Raw genomic sequence first — 16,745 nt, forward strand, 5'->3', positions numbered from 1 at the left:
CTTGGGAGATTTTTAACATAGCGAATTTTTTGGCTATTTCGATGAGACTAAGGAAAAAAATCAAGTGGACATAGTGTTGTATATAATTAATTTTGAACTCTGATTAAATCTGACTGAGTCTTATTTTTATCATTGTTTTAAAACATATTTGTAAATGTCTATTTTTAATGTCATCTATAATGTATGTATTTGATGTTTCGTACATTTATGGTTCTTGATACGAACCGAATAAAGTAATTTTGACTGACTGACTGACTGTGTACACGTGTACCTCGTGCAGGCACTGCAGACCCTGTGCAACTTCTCCCATCTGCTCCTCCTTACTCTCTGACAGCAAAAGTATACCAGAAGCTGCCATTGAAGTACTGAGCAGCGCCAAATGCAGTGAATGTAGAGTCCAAAAGGCATATAGCAGCTGGAAAACGCCACAGTAGCGGAGAGGTAAATGTATGTCTCTCTACGTGAGGCGTTTAAAAGAACAAGAAATTATCATAGAATCATTATGTAGATCCGCAGAAAACTCAAGCTGTTTCCCATAAAAGTCATATAACTGCACTGAAAGGACTTGTAGTTAAAATGGAGTAGTGGTAATTTACGTTATCATACACTATGGCCCATCATAAATCGTGACCAGAGTCTACCGCACTCCTATAGTCACCTTGCTTGTTCCCCACCACTGTGGCTGTTCCATTGCACATACACTTGCACACTTGGCCTCACGGAGGAGGGGAGGGGGTTAACCTCAGATAACCTCCTTAAATTTGAGGACGCCCCAGGGGGCTAGGTTGAATCAGGTGCCCACCACTCCTTTTGTGCTTTGATGCTGGTTAAACCCAGCAGCAGGAAACAAACACATGAACACCAAACTATTGACTCTTAACAAAAAAATACACCAAGCATCTTTTATATGCACAGTGAAAAATTGAAAACTATTTTAAATATAACTACCAAGCACAAAACCTCTGTTTAGAAATGTTTGTCACTTGAATTTGTTTATAAACTGAAGAGCTTTTCATTTGTTGGACAGAGATAATTGTATCCTATTTTACGTAAATATTTTATGAATCAAACACATTAAATTATTACTTACTATAAGCTGAAGAACCCCGTAATATGTGGAAAATATAAGCAATCACAAAAACTAAAACTGAAATAAAAATATTCTTAATAATGACTGTATAATTAGGTGTGTTGTTAGTGTAACATGCTCATGTAATGAAGAGGCCACTATAGAGCGCTGGAAATAAATGACATAATCTCAATCTTTACAGCACAGTCACATTTTAAAAATGTATCTCAAACAATTGCCTTTGCTTTCATATGTCACCCTCGATATCAACTTGATGACTTCAAATTATAAATGATAACTTCAAGAATGGACAGATTCTTAAGCACACTCCGCATTCCTTAATTTATGTTTAGTTGCATGTTTCATACATGCAAACAATAGAATGTTTCGTAAGCCAAGCATGATCCTTCCTGTGACTTCACTTGATGTGATGTCACCGTGCACTGCTCTGCTAATTTGCCACCGCCTTCAATGATTTCAACTTGTGCCTCATTAGAAATGTGTTCTCACACTGGACGAGACCACTTTTGACAGTGTGGGGTGGCTGCTCTCCCGACCATGAGTAACACCAGGCAGGACAGCCGCGCGTGCATCCAGCAGGGCCACAAATATTTCTAAATCCGCCTTCCAACAGGTGCAGCTTGATTGGGGCAGCCTCTGGTCTTCGTGCAATTTGTTATACACGTTCTGCACAGAACTCAAACTAAACGTAGAGCGTGACGACCGCAGGCTGAAAGCCATGTTCTCACAAGAAATTATAAAACAAAACTGTGTGTGTGTGTTTCAGTTTGGGGTTTCCGCATGGCTTCCAAGTGTCGTGTGTGGCTACTGACTTTTCAGCTAAACACTGTGCATGCTGAGCTTCCTAATACCACCCATACAGTGTTAAAAGTGAATGTACGTGCCCTGTAGTGTCCTAGCATGGACACGTTCTAGTGTTCATAAGTGTATGCTCTACACTTTACACCCACCCACCACCTACGTCACTGGGTCAGGTGACGAGGCTAATAAAAGGGCCGAGCGCACGTGCTCGTGGCCAGTTAACCCACCATATAACCATGTGTCTGCGTCAGTGCTTCCTAGCATGAGGGCCTAGGGCCCCAAACACCACAGTGCCCCATAACGCAAAGAGTTGTTTGACAAAACAGCCAAACCACCCGAAGATGCCACCCATGCCAGGGGTACTTAGCAGCCTTGACGTTTAATATTCTAATATGCAATATGTCATACTATCATACAAATCACATGACAGAGGAGGTAGGTGTTCATATCAAATTGGTTTTCCCACTGACAACAAATTAAAATTCGGTTCATAGATAGAGGTGTTCACAATTGCACCCTTCGATAATGTCTATGGAAAACTCTGCAACTTCACAAAGTTTGCAAAGCCTGCAAATTGTAAGGTTGGTGACAATTTATGTCGCATTTGTTCTTATATTGACACTAATTAAATGGTTCTGCATAAGAGATACAGCGCAGAAAACGGTTACTGTTCTACTGTACATTCCCACTGTGCATAGAAAAGCTCCGAAGAAAGTTAAACTTGGATCGGAAAATTCTGCATACACTTTCCAGCTGGCTGTTCCACTAGAATAGACCTATCTCGCTACTAGGTGAACATTACATTATCTCACTGCGACCATAACACGTTTGCGTTGGCAAAGATAAACCAGGAAACTCTGCTAGGAACAAAAGCAAAGAACTCTGCAAATATGAGTTGCCATTAAAAAAAATCACAACCCTGATAACTTCTTGAGGTTGAATTTCAAGGAGACAGCTTCAAAATGCTACAGACGACTACTACCTGCATTAAAGGCGTGCAAGGGTTTTGCTGTTGAAAGTAGGCCAGACCTAAACCCCAGAGCCAGAGCAGCGTGCCCAAGCCACGAGACAGACGTCTTGAATAATTCACTCGCCCATATATTGAACATGGACTTACCTGACTCGTGTCCTGCGGGTGGTATTTCAGTCAGAACTCACAACTCTGGCGCGCGGCCGCAGAGGACGGCCCTCCCTTGATCCAGTGGCAGGGGCACTACTGAGAGGGAATTAAACCCCTTCACTAAGGACGCGATAAAGTGTAACGTGACCCCAGTCCGCGTCTAATTTTATCCCATGACAAAACCCGGAATAGCACGATCACAAGGCTGCTCTGACAGCGTCACACGACAGCACCGAGCAGTGACTCTAGTCTGCCCTATCGTCTAAGGGGAAACGAGAGCAGCGCCGTGACGTCAATCATCTAAGGGGAAAAGAGAACAGCGCCGTGACGTCATTGGCTAGATTTCATGAATTCTAGCAACTGAGCTGACTGATAGATTTATACCCACGTTTGCTGACTGACTATACAGGGTCGACTGGGACTGGACAGAATAAAGACTCGGGCACCATTAAGCGAATTAGATATCCATTAAAAGTGGCCATATTTACAAAGCGGACAGTTTTGAACTTGTGAAGACAAAGAGGCATATTTATGAGAGGCTTGTGTAGTGTTTGCACGTGGTACATGCATGACGCACACCACTAAGTCAGGTTTTTTAAGCCACACAGAGCCACTTTGAGTGGTTCTAAGTGGCTTCATATCTGGAACCAGGGCACTGGAATTGTGCTGCAGGAGAGGGCCAGATCATGTGGTAGGGTTGAGTACATTTTGCGACAAGAAAAGGCAAATTATGTGGCATAATGCGGCACATGTTGTAACAGTATTACTTCTTTATTTCATCATTAGGTCTCGCGTGCGTTGCAGGGCAGAGCCCTGCTCCGCCTCCACGAGAGATTTTGTAGGAGAGGACTTTCAGAAGAGGGCTTTAAGCCCCGCTCCTCATTTCCATTGGCCGTCGTCACCGTTTATGGTAAACGGTGGCCTGCCATTGGAAATGAGGGTTTTCTGTTCACGCCCTTTCGCTCCGAGCCGGACTGGCTTGCCTGGTTTGCGTCTGTCGTGAAAACATTTCTTATCAGCTTGTTTATTTAACAAGCTGATAAGAAATGTCTTCACGAGAGAGCCGTGAAAGAGCATTCACCAGGCGTCCTGCAACCACGCTAGCTTCACACCTGGAGCATGCGCCCGTGTTTAACTAGTTAATCTGGACACGGAATGGGCAGTTCTGAAATTAACAAACACTGATGCATGCGCCAAAGTCCCCTTGCCTGGGCCCAGATAGCTCGTCGTCCCCTGGTCTGTGACTCAAGTATGTGCTGAGCGGCTGCAGAGATAACAAGGGTCCCTGTTGGATAATCCTGCCTCCCGTTTTGTGTAATGGCTTTGGGAGCAGGGGGAGGAGAGAGATTTAGCTCGCTGCGGGGGTTGGGGTAACGACTGCGGACGATCACGCATTCCGCTGCCTGAGCGATGCTGCACTGTAGCTGGTAACAGATGGCTGCTGACCAATTCACAGGTAACCCCCGCCGTAAACTCTTTTAATCTAGCTTTTAGGCAGACTACAAGACCCTGATTTGTGAACAAACAAGCCTGACAGTGGAACCCTCTAATCAACAGCACCTAAGCTGCTTTCCCTCTACTATTCTTACCCCTCTATATTTGTTGGGGTCTGTGTGCACACTGGATCGCACCCACCGTCACAATGCAAGTCCCCATAGGAACCTAACAATTTAAAACATAAGCACAGGTGCACCACACATCAATTTCAATGCAGAAAGAACAATTATGTAGTCTGTATACAACACGGTTGTTCTTTAAAGTTTTCCTTTTTATTCCAATTTCAATAGCTTATAAAACAAGGTCATAAACATCACTTTTCACAACGATACAGTTGACGCGTTTCGTCCTTATAAAGGACTTCTTCAGGGCACTAGAATTTTTTTCAATAAGTCAGTCTCATCAAGAAGGAAGCCAGTAAATAGCTGGATATGTAGCCTATGAGTCGTTCCCCATCTAAATCATGGTTATTCGATATCAAGTATGCACACCGACTTTCTCATAATAATGAAGAAACAAGAAGGTATGAAAATCAAGGATGTCGGATAGGTCCAATAATAAGACACAGGTGACTGGGATAATGCAAAAAAAGGATCACGTCTGAATTAGTCGATACTGCAATTAAATATGAGCCAAAATGCAGGTTCCTTATCATGAAGGGAATATGCCAGAAGTAGAAAGAGGAGCCCAAGGATTGGGCAAGCATCAGCGTGTGGCTCTTATAAGCCTAATTATTGTCACCCTGTGGAGTTACATAAAGCACCGTATCATAGGCCATAACAAGGTGAGAAGCCTACCCAATCTGTGTCACCCTCTTTTTTCTCCCGCCGTGACGCTTGGCATTCTGAGACATCATGACAGCCTCATCTCAGCTGCTAGTATTGAATTTGAGCACATAAAACAACATATATTTGAAGTGACGCAGATTGGGTCAGCTTCTCACCTTGTTGTGGCCTCAAGAAAACAGACCTGGATTTTAAGCACCGGCTGATTATGCCAGAGAAACATGATCACTAAAGATAACCATAACTCATACTATCCTTTGGTGGGGATTTACACACTCTGATGCAAGAAGAGCACCAGTGAGATCATTCTGGGCGATCATTTAGGGGTGGCCATTACTAAACCACGGTGTTGCTTGCACTTCTAGGATTTAATTCTTGATATTGTAGAACTTCGTATGCCTTGAGGTTTCCAGTGTCAGCAGCTGTGTTTGTTCCCGTGACCCTTCCTTCCATATTACCCAGCAGCATCTTCAAGTTTTCAAGAATGATTACTTGGAAAAAAATGTATGTTATCAGCCTCTGTACTGCATGCCTACCATGGTACGGCCTAGTGGGACTGTCTGCCATGTGAAGATGCCTTTCTGCACGGTTCTGCACTTTAACACGGACCAGAGCCAGGGTAGTTCAATATCTTGGCTTCTGGTCTCTTTATATTCGGTGTAGTGCTTTCAGTTGGTTCACACTGCGGGTCTATTGTTTGGGTATCAGTGACATTGCCATTTCTAATGTGACCCAAAGGTGACTTGTTGTCCATTGCCTACAGTGTTGTGCTCTATTGTGTGGGTGCATAGGACATTGTGGTATGTTCTGTTTTTAACTATGAACTGTACATACAACTCTGCCAGGTGTGTGTGGCCTCATCCCGAAACCCACTATATGATTAAGTGGTACTGAGTTGTGAGCTTTTATAGAATGGTGTAAAGACATATTTTCTGTGGCAACTGTGAGCAATGGTAAGCATGTAGAGTGAACTGTGCTGTTGCTTTGATTTTGTGTATGTGAGAATATAGGATGGGCTGCTATATAGTTCTGTGCAGTGCTTAATTTGAGCTGGTGGTTTCCGGTGCTCGGCACTGGCACTTAATTGTCAGCAACGACGCTTGTGACAGTCTACCACAAGGTGGCGCTGTTTGCCTAATTTAAAGAGGACCTCAACCACAGTTAATTATTAATTCAATATGCATTAAAAATTACTTTTACCTGCTGCCCAGGACATTCTTATCACTTTTCGGGCATGAAATAGTGCAAATTGCCACACTTGTAAAAGTGTGATGGTTAGTAGTTGCGTGTTACTATCATTGGCAACACAGCGGGTGCTATGTGTGGTGCAAGCTGCTGTGGCCTCCTTACGAGAGCCTTGGGACAATTTTTCTTTTTTTAAACAATTTAAGCACTGGTTCTGTGTCTCTGAAACTGATGGTTATGTGAAAGGAGCTGGACATGCATTGGGAAACACTGCATTGACAAATGCATGGCTTTGGCACCGTAGTGTACTTCTTAGGTATGCATAACACTGTACAATCTTTACTTTTCTGGTGGAGATGCAAGCCTTGTCTACTTTTCTGGATTATACAACCGGGCATGTTAACAAGTACGTAAAGAATAGGAACCAGGTTCCCAGTAGTCTTAGCCATGTGACATTCGATATAATCTGATTTATAGCTAATCAGCTGTACCAAAAAGTCTACGTTAGTTTTTTCAACCTATGCTAAGGTTCAAGGTCTTCTGTAAAACTAAAGGGGCCGCCTGCTAATGTAAAAGCAGCTGCTGGTTTACATATCACTTCATATCTCTAAACAGAGCCATATTACACCCGAAGATATCGTTGTATCACTGCGCGGAGCCTCCAGATGATGAAAATTAGTACAAAAAAGAACATCCGGTAGGCTAAACGTCTCCGACATCTGACCCCTCACAGGTTGGAGAAAATGCAGATATTTGATAAAATGTGTACCAACGCCATCTTATGAAGGTAGGGTCCAAGTTCCTTTTTCAGTTTTTGAACAACATATTTTTTCACATAACGCAAAAGAACGGTCTTTGGTGAAGTTCTGAAGGCTTCAGAGACCCAGACCTCTATTTTAGGCAGGGCTTCACGATTCCAAGCTGTGATATAGTTGGCAGACAATGTGCAATTCACCACAACTTCATCCTTCTCCCCACCCTGGCCGTGTACAATATCCCCAGTAAAACACGTCAGGCTGTATTTGGTTTTCACAGCGTAGTCTTTATTAATTTTAAAATATGCTACCGCCAGTTTACATTTTTGGCTCACTCACTGTTAATCTCTTCACCAACTTTATGATTGCTTTATTCAATACACCACAGCATGCCAATAAGATATCAAGTTATATATTTTCATCTCTACATTTGTATTTACATTTGACTCTCCACAGGGCGTTTGCCGCGGGTTGTGCCAGCAGGCCCCAACCAAGATACCCTGCTCTCTTTAGTGCTGACTGCCCACCGGCCAACAGAGCCGAAGGTAGTTTCATCACTGCTGATAACTAGCACCGGCTTCCTGGGTAAGGCCAGAGAGTCCAGGGCCACCAGCAGGCCAGCCCCCTCTCCCGCCAGCCCAGAGCCCACAATAGGCTGCGCGCCCTGTTCTGGGGCCAAGCAGCCGCCGCCAACCGGAGTCCCTGACATGTCTCTTGTCCAGGACCCCGCCTAACCAATCTCTGAGCTTAGGGATGGGTGGGTGGGTAACTTCGCGACGCCCCGATGTCGCCGTCCACGCGGCGAGAGGACAAAGAGGGGGTTCTACCTTGCCCCTGAGTTTTTAAACCCCCGCCAGTTTCCTGAAACGTGACGCACTTCCGGGGGTCCGCAACGCTCAAGCTCTTCCGGGTAACTTCAGCCGGAAGAGTTCCTACACTGGTTCTGCCCCTTGTTGCCACTAAAGGCACTACACCCCCTATGTGGGTTGGTGCCCATCATAGTTGGCAGACAATGTGCAATTTACCACAACTTCATCCTTCTCCCCACCCTTGCCGTGTAGAATATCCCCAGTAAAACACGTCAGGCTGTATTTGGTCTTCACAGCGTAGTCTTTATTAATTTTAAAACATGCTACCGCCAGTTTGCATTTTTGCCTCACTCACTGTTAATCTCTTCACCAACTTTATTATTGCTTTATTCAATACACCACAGCATGCCAATAAGATATCAGGTTATATATTTTAATCTCTACATTTGTATTTACATTTGACTCTCCAAAGGGCGTTTGCCGCGGGTTGTGCCAGCAGGCCCCAACCAAGATACCCTGCTCTCTTTAGTGCTGACCGCCCACCGGCCAACAAAGCCGCAGGTAGTTTCATCACTGCTGATAACTAGCACCGGCTTCCTGGGTAGGGCCAGAGAGTCCAGGGCCACCAGCAGGTAAGCCCCCTCTGCCGTCAGCCCGGAGCCCACAATAGGCTGCGCGCCCTGTTCTGGGGCCAAGCAGCCGCCGCCAACCGGAGTCCCTGACATGTCTCTTGTCCAGGACCCCACCACAGGGCGAGGCGCTCCCTGGCGGACTCGCCCTCCCCCCTCTTGTTCCTTCTACTTCCACCGCAAGAGCCCCCAAGATGGTGTGTACAAACAACTCCATCCCTGCCTGTGACAGGTGCACCCCATCGGGTGCGTACAGTCCAGGACTTGTCACTTGTATTAGTTTGTGCCTAATGGCACTGATGCGAGGTTTCTTCAGGATTTCGGCCACTGACTGATTCAACCTCTTCACTGATTTATTGATTGCTTTAGCCGGCGCCCCATTAGCCCATACTTGGCGTGGGATCACCTCCGACCAAAATATTTTTGCGTCCGGTAACATGTTCCTCACCACAGACAGGGTAGAGAACAGCGCTTCCTTAACTCCCCTCCTTCCCGCTGGGATCATATCATTGCCACCTGAATGAATCACCAGCACATCTGGGACCGGCATGCCCCTGGTCATGGCATCCCGCAAGTCCTTTGGCACGTCTGCTAAACGCTGTCCGCTGACACCCACCCAATGGTGGTCGACACCCTTAAGCCCTCTGCCTTCGCGTGCTTTGTTGAAGAAGAGCCCTGCTCTGTGTATAAAGGAGTGGCCGCACCAACAAACCCGTGTTCTCTGACCCGGGATACCTGGATCAAAATTGCAAAGGAGACAGAATCAGCCACCGGGGGGAAATGGGGGGGAAGGGGGGGCAGGCTTCATGCGAGGTGAGGGCATACGTAACGTTCCCGTGAGCCAGGGTTACCGGACAAAAAGTGGCCCCTACCACTGCCCCCAGTTGGACCCACGTCCCCTTGCCCAACGGGTCTGTCTTGGACCTCCGAACTCTGACCTGCATTGCATCCCTGGTTAAGATCACATCCTCCAGGCGTAAGCCCCCCTCCTTATCTGACTTTGACCCGGGGAATAATTCCGAAACCCTGAAAGCCCCAAAGAAAGCTCATGAGTACGCTAGTCTCAGCAAATGTGTTTCATAAGGTGAGAAGCAGATGCACGGTAATACTTCTAAGATGTTTGACAATCTGCTAGCATCAATCGGTCTCCTATTGTCTTTTATCCCTGGCACCAGGCGTTCCCACCCTCTCATCGGCCTTTTTACTCTTGGGTCTTTTGTAGGGTCTGCCCCCCCCCCGACCTGCGTAAAAGCGTATTGCTGATAGCTGCCTCCTCACCATGGACAGCGATTTGCCGCCCTCTTTTTATCTTACTATGAATACCAGAACACTTTGTGGTGACAATCTCTCTACCGCGTCCGACCCCCCAATGGTAGACAAGTATGCCTGCCACGACTTCTCATACATACTCTTAGTTTTGGGGGCCAATGAAGCGGTAATCAATTCGGGAGCTGTGGGGCACCAAGCTTCCATAACCCCTCCGGGAAGTTCGTCATCTGTTTGTCTGCATGAGGCCATCTGGCGCGGAACTCTGTCAACTTAAAACGGGACAGGGCGTCAGCAACTGAGTTATCCACCCCCGGCACGTGTTTTGCTGTAAAGTATACATTGCGCTGCAAACATCCTAGCACTAATTCTTTCAGCAGGCGCAGGACCCAGGGACAAGTAGCTCTCTGATTATTGATGGCCATTACCGCTGACATGCTATCAGACCAAAATATAATATGCTTGTTTTTCAACATGTCACCCCACAAATGTACTGCCACAATGATTGGGAATAGCTCAAGAAAGGTGATGTTGCGGGTGAGCCCTGAAACCGCCCACTCTCTCGGCCAATGTTGCATGCACCACCTGGTCCCTAAAACCACTCCAAATCCTACGCTGCCTGCCGCGTCCGTGAATAATTCTAACTCCACATTTGCCTGACTGGGTTGTTGCCAAATGACCGCTCCATTGAAGCCTACCAAAAATTCCTTCCATATCCCCAAATCGGTTCTGACTTCGGCAGAAAGCCTGGTGTGATGGTGTTTGGCGCTCAGACCCGACATTGCCCGCGCTATACTTCTAGAAAACACACGGCCCATAGGTATCACCCTGAGTGCAATATTAAGCTGCCCCACCAGGATTTGAAATTGATGAAGTGTCACTTTGCGTGCCGTCAAACAAGCCTCTACTGCAGCCCCAAAAGACGCTACTTTCTACTGGGGGAGTCTGCGCACTCCTCTGTGTCAATTTCTATCCCAAGAAAAGTTAACCGTGTCGCCAGCCCCTCTGTTTTTTCTGCCGCCAAGGGGACCCCCAGTGCTTCTGCCAGGTGCTGGAAGCCCAGCAGGGCCTTCCTGCAAGCCGACGAGCCCGGCGGCCCAAGAAATAGGAAATCATCCAAATAATGCACCAACTCAGCTGACGGTAATAGTTCCTGCACTGCCCATTCCAGAAACCTGCTGAACATTTCGAACACTGCGCAGGTGATTGAGCAACCCATTGGCATGCATAAGTCAATGTAGAACTCTCCTTCGAAGGTGAAACCCAGAAGCCTGGTGTCCTCTGGGTGAACTGGCAAGAGGCGAAAGGCCGCCTCAATGTCTGATTTCGCCATCAGCGCTCCCTCTCCCAGCCCCTGTTACTTCTGTATTGCCGCATCAAAGGTAGTGTAATGCACCGTGCATAGGTCTGGGTTAAGTTTATCATTTACTGACAACCCTGGAGGACTTGACAGGTTGTGGATCAACCGGAATTTTCCTTCCTCTTTCTTAGGTACTAAACCCAGGGGTGAGCATACTAAGTCATGCCTAGGCAGCTGCTGGAAGGGGCCTGCCACCCTCCATAAGGACACTTCTTTCTTAATCTTTTGTCTAGCCACTTCTAGGTTTCGTGGGACTGAGCATTGATTGCGCGGTGGGATGGCTGATGGGGTAGCATCGGATGGGATGCGAAAACCAAATTTAAAGCCTTGATGTAAGAAATGAGCCTCTTCTATCTTGTGGTATTTATTAAGAAGGTCCGTCAATACATGGTGCTGTATGGGAGTTGGTAATGTCTTAGGATGCTTGCGCACCTCGTCCCCTGGTCTGGGGTTGGTTCTGTGTAGGCTGCTCTTGTGGCCTTCCCATTTTTTTGTAACACTTACTCTCTGGGTGTCCCAGCTTCCTGCAGAAGGAACATAAATGCTTGAACTTGCATGCTGTGCCCCTATTGCACTCGTTCTTATTGAACTGCCAACAGGCCTGTTTTTTGTCACCCGTCCCTCTGTCACCCCGAAAGGGCTGAGTCGTCTTGCTAACTGGCCCCGTTGAATAAAAAACACCATGCCAAATGTTTATCTCCCGCTGGTCCCAAGCTACTGCCGGGTGGGCTGCTTTCATTTGCCTAAACTTGTTGTCGTACTGGAACCAACCCGTTCCCGGGAATTCCGAAGCGGCCCATGAATCATGGAAATGTAACTGATTAACTGAGCTGCCATTTGGGGAAACCTTTCGACCATGATAGCCGCATAAATAGCTAACCCCGTGACCCAATTCTTAATAGTCCAGTCCACCCACACTCTCTTCTGTTTCAGCTCCCCTTCCTTCCCTGTCCTGCTTTTGGCCGGAATTACCCCAGCATTGATTAGGTCGAAGACATCTACGAACTCCCCTGTGAATATTTTTTCTCTGGTCTCTGCTGGTACATGCCAAGTGATCCCCGCTGATGGGGCCACCGCCAGAGATGCTAAACCATAAATCAACGGACTATGTGCGAGAAGGGGCTGCCCTGCTAATACTGTCCCCAAGGCAAGGGGTGGTGCTGCTATGGTGCCCACTGGCCCTGATGCCCCGCTATTATTGGCTGGTCGCCACTACCACTGGGGATTGTGCCACCCCTCCAGATTGGACCCACACTTGGGCTATCCCGCTGCCCTGGTGCGCTACCACCGGGGGAGCAGCCTGTGGTGTTAGGGGCCCTACTGCCCCCAGTTGCGGCGTTGCACCTGGTGTTGCTGTCCCTGCCCCCCCCACCTTGCCCCGCCACCACTGGGGGGCCCACTGCCTGCGCTAAATTGGTGGACGTTGAATTTCCTGAAGCCTGTGTGGTTGCCCCGTTGAGTTGCGCTGAGCCAGTAGCCTGTATCATGTCCGTGGCCAAGGCCGATTGCCCCCTCAACCCTGCCTCACCTGGGGTACCAGTCTGAGAGTCCATAACTTTAGAGCGTTTGTCTTGCTGTGCATCCTTGAAGCGCTCCGGTGTCTGCCTTGCCCGTTTGGCCCGTGTGACGTCCTGTTGCCCGCTCGCCTCTCCTTTCTCAGACAACGTGCGTAGCGCCCAGTCAATGCCCCCTTTTTTTGCGACCTCCCAGAGCTCTTCCAGAGAGCGGAAATTATCCTTGGTGGCCGGGGCGCCTTTGCCCTTCTGGGCCCGTTTTGGAGGCATTCTGTACTTAATAAAACAAATATAAAAGTTAGTCGTTGCCCCTTTTTCCCCTGCAACATTTTGACCCAAGTATCACTGGGATACTCTTTGCCACGATGTCCCCTGTTAATCACCATTCTTATCAACCAGCTCTTACGTCCGCGCATGCTTTGTCCTATTTTTACGCCAGCGCCCCGCAGATTAAGTGCATGTTTGTTGTAGTGCTGTAAAGCGCCTCAACCTTTGTGCTGGCCTGACGTGCCATACCGCAGTACCCCATTAACCGGCACTGTGACACTCTCCCCTGTACACCCCTGGTTTGATCGTTCTTCCGAACAGAGATCTAACTGAACAGCCTCAATGGAAATTGAACCTGTAACCTTGAGATAATTACACTAACATTGTGAAAATGTCCCACATAAGCAATCTGAAACCTAGTTAGCTATGCGCTAGCTGGCAACTTGGAAGTTATGCACATACGTTCCCTTTAGAAATCTCACGCCGATCCTCTCTTTGAAATGCGAGGAAACATTTTAAAACGTGCTGTGCTCTCCACTACAGGCACGACCTTTGGCTCAGAACTGCTGTGTTTCTTTACTCTAACGAGCGCCCAGCGCTCGCTTGCCGCCAAGTAGACTGCCTCGACAATTTTCGATTCACCCAATGAGAATTGAAACTGTAACATGAGAGTACGAGTCTCAGCCGGTAACCATAAGGCCACAATAAAAAAATTAAAAAAATCACAATCCCATTCTTCAACCAATACCCCTGAAGCGCCTGGCCCTTTATGCCGATGCGGTGCGTATGCACCCATCCACAGCGCGTCTCCCAGTTCCCGGGGGACGCCATCCCCTCGGACCACATGATGCATCCCCATCGCGACCCTTGTGCGCAGCGCGTCTCCCCGTTCCGGTGCATATCCCCATCCCCAGCGCGTCTCCCAGCTACCGGGGGACGCAACCCCATTAAAGCAAACGATGCACCCCAGCATGACTCTTTTACGCCGCGCGCCCATGTACCACCGTTATCGCGAGAATCCCGATAACGCTAATATCTTCTTCATAATTACTCTGAATCCTGTTTCATTTTATAATACTACTACGCTAATGAGGCCCTCTCACCTTGCAGACAGCTCCGGCACCGCTTACTCGACTTCGTAACTTCACGACGCCCCGATGTCGCCGTCCACGCGGCGAGAGGACAAAGAGGGGGTTCTACCTCGCCCCTGAGTTTTTAAACCCCCCGCCAGTTTCCTGAAACGTGACGCACTTCCGGGGGTCCGCAACGCTCAAGCTCTTCCGGGTAACTTCACCCAGAAGAGTTCCTACCCTGGTTCTGCCCCTTGTTGCCACTAAAGGCACCACGCCCCCTATGTGGGTTGGTGCCCGTCAAATCGCAGATACCTGGCAAGTATGTAGACGCTTGTTGGTCCGATGATCTAAATTTCAGCAAGGTCACAAATAGTCAATGGGCAAAATACATCACTGCCTTTACACAAAGGAATCGGATACACTGAAGCGACCAAAGAAAGTCAGGAGGATCTTGCCACAAAGCAATCAAGTAAGTGCAGGGGGACATTTTTGTAATAGCATAAAAAGAAAAGTGATAACACACAGGACAGAAGCTCATAATATTGAAACAAGCATTTGCAATGCAATAGGTCTTGCAATTGCGAAATTTTAAGCTATTGGCATTGTAAATGATAATGCCTTTTATTTATCTGTTTTCAAAACCCACACATAGATAAAAGGTTTTATCATTTACAATACCAGTAGCTCAAATTCTCCCAAATGCGAGACTTATTGCATTGCAAATGCTTGTTCTTAAATTTGGTAACACTCTCAGGGCATTGGCTGCACCTCATTAACATCCAAATATATAATAAGCAACAGAAAGCTGTGCAGTCCAGCTTTGGAAAGAGCCTTCAGCTGCGCAGCAACACGTTTCATTGCATTTTAAGTAACTTTTGTTCCATCTGAGCTAGAAACACATTTTTTTTGTTAAAATCTGCAGATTATGTGGCAGATGATGAATTATGTTGCAAATGCGGCAAATCTTTAGTTATGCAAAAACCGATGTGGTCACATGATCGTATAATTCCAGTGGCCCTGATCTGAAGTAACGTAACGCAGCGCAACTCGATGCATTGCGTTACTCTACCCTGGCACAGCGTTCCATGATCATTGCATGGGTGTTCCCACGTAACTCCCATGGTTTTTGACGCATTCCCACATTTACTAATAAACCTGATAATGAGCTAAAAAGTTATGCCATCCCAGGGGAGCCATAACAAGAAAAAATATCATTATTTCTCCATGTTTTTCTGCGTTCTACTTGTGCTGCATTCTGCACCACACATAGAAAGAGTAGTATGACTCCAAGGATTGTTTTTGTGCAGGACGGTGATCTGTCCTGCACAAAACAACCCTGCATTCAGCACAGGCACCCTTGCACCACAGTGCAATGGTGACTGCATTGGCGTTAGGCTGTCAAAAGGGTGCCAGCGCAAGGGTAAGGACCAGATCACACTGTATTGCCTTAAATTCAGTGCATTCCTGCCCTCTCCCTCTTACGCAGTGCAGCGCAGCACAGCAAGGGAATTTGCTGCGCTGCGTCACTTTCTCATAAATGAGCCCCACACTGTACAGGTGTTTTTCAAGGTATAGAAGAATACATGCATTTGTTCTTGCTGCAGGAAAGTAAAGAGGCAAACTTAAGGGCATGTCGTGGTGGCACAAAATACCTAACTAACTATGAAAAATTTTCTTTTTTCAATGTACGGCGAGTACTCAAGCTGGATGGAAAAAATTTTAGTTTGCCTTACGTACAGTACATCCTCACACCATTTCTGATGAGCGTGCAAAATTGTACGTTCATATTGTATGTTTCCTCGTATGAAGTTTTTTCAAAAATACTCATACGTATGTGTGGAAATCTTTGCAGATTGAATATTTCCAACTATACTGCCCCAGCCCTATACTTACTCAAGTGAAGAGTCCAGTGCATTAACTCTTCCCAAGATTTAGTGTAGCAACATATAACTTTATTTTTTCTCCACATGGAATACAATTTCGATATATTTTCCAGATGGAGAAACCTTTTCCTTACACTTTCGTGGGATGTAAGCAGTCGCTGTCCGTGCAGGTAACAGCGGTGGGACAGTGGGGCCGGGTGGGGGGGGGTTCCTTTCTCTCGGCATCATCCCTCATAATCACACCCAAACCGGCCCCACCGCTGTTACCAAAAGACACACAATTGATGGACAGAATGCAGAACAAATCAAAACATTCACCCCCAGTCAAGAGATCTGGGTGAAATCCATAATTCTTTTTCTCACCATGCCACCCCAGTTTAGACCCAGCATATGCAAATCAGTCTTGACCCTGTGCCTCATGGGAACAGTCCAGCCCGAACTGCAATGCCAGGTCCTCCCTGGACTGGAAACAAGCATCCTATGACCGGTTTCGGGATTTCACTCCTCATCAGCCAGGATAGCTTGAATCCAGTGAACAGTGAGCCTGGGACCCCCGTCTGGGCATACACAGCGCACTTAGAGCGAGAAAGCAAAAGACACACAATTGATGGACTGAATGAAGAACAAATCAAAACATTCACCCCCAGTCAAGAGATCTGGGTTAAATCCATCATTCTTTTGCTCACCATGCCATCCCAGTTTAGACCTGGC

The 16,745-nt window shown here is 47.1% G+C and overlaps 1 protein-coding gene across 2 annotated transcripts in view; it reads right to left on the reverse strand.

Annotated features, from left to right (window-relative positions):
• The window catches only part of LRRC39 (leucine rich repeat containing 39), a 191,771-nt gene extending 188,634 nt beyond the window's left edge, over positions 1 to 3,137 (reverse strand). For both annotated transcript variants that reach the window (XM_085601891.1, XM_085601890.1), the window contains exon 1: positions 3,009 to 3,137. The gene's annotated coding sequence lies outside the window, so the exon portion shown is untranslated. The remainder of the gene's footprint in view (positions 1 to 3,008) is intronic.
• Between the last annotated feature and the right edge of the window lie 13,608 nt (positions 3,138 to 16,745).

This window comes from Triturus cristatus, chromosome 4_2, assembly GCF_964204655.1.
Source record: "Triturus cristatus chromosome 4_2, aTriCri1.1, whole genome shotgun sequence".
NCBI lineage: Eukaryota > Metazoa > Chordata > Amphibia > Caudata > Salamandridae > Triturus > Triturus cristatus.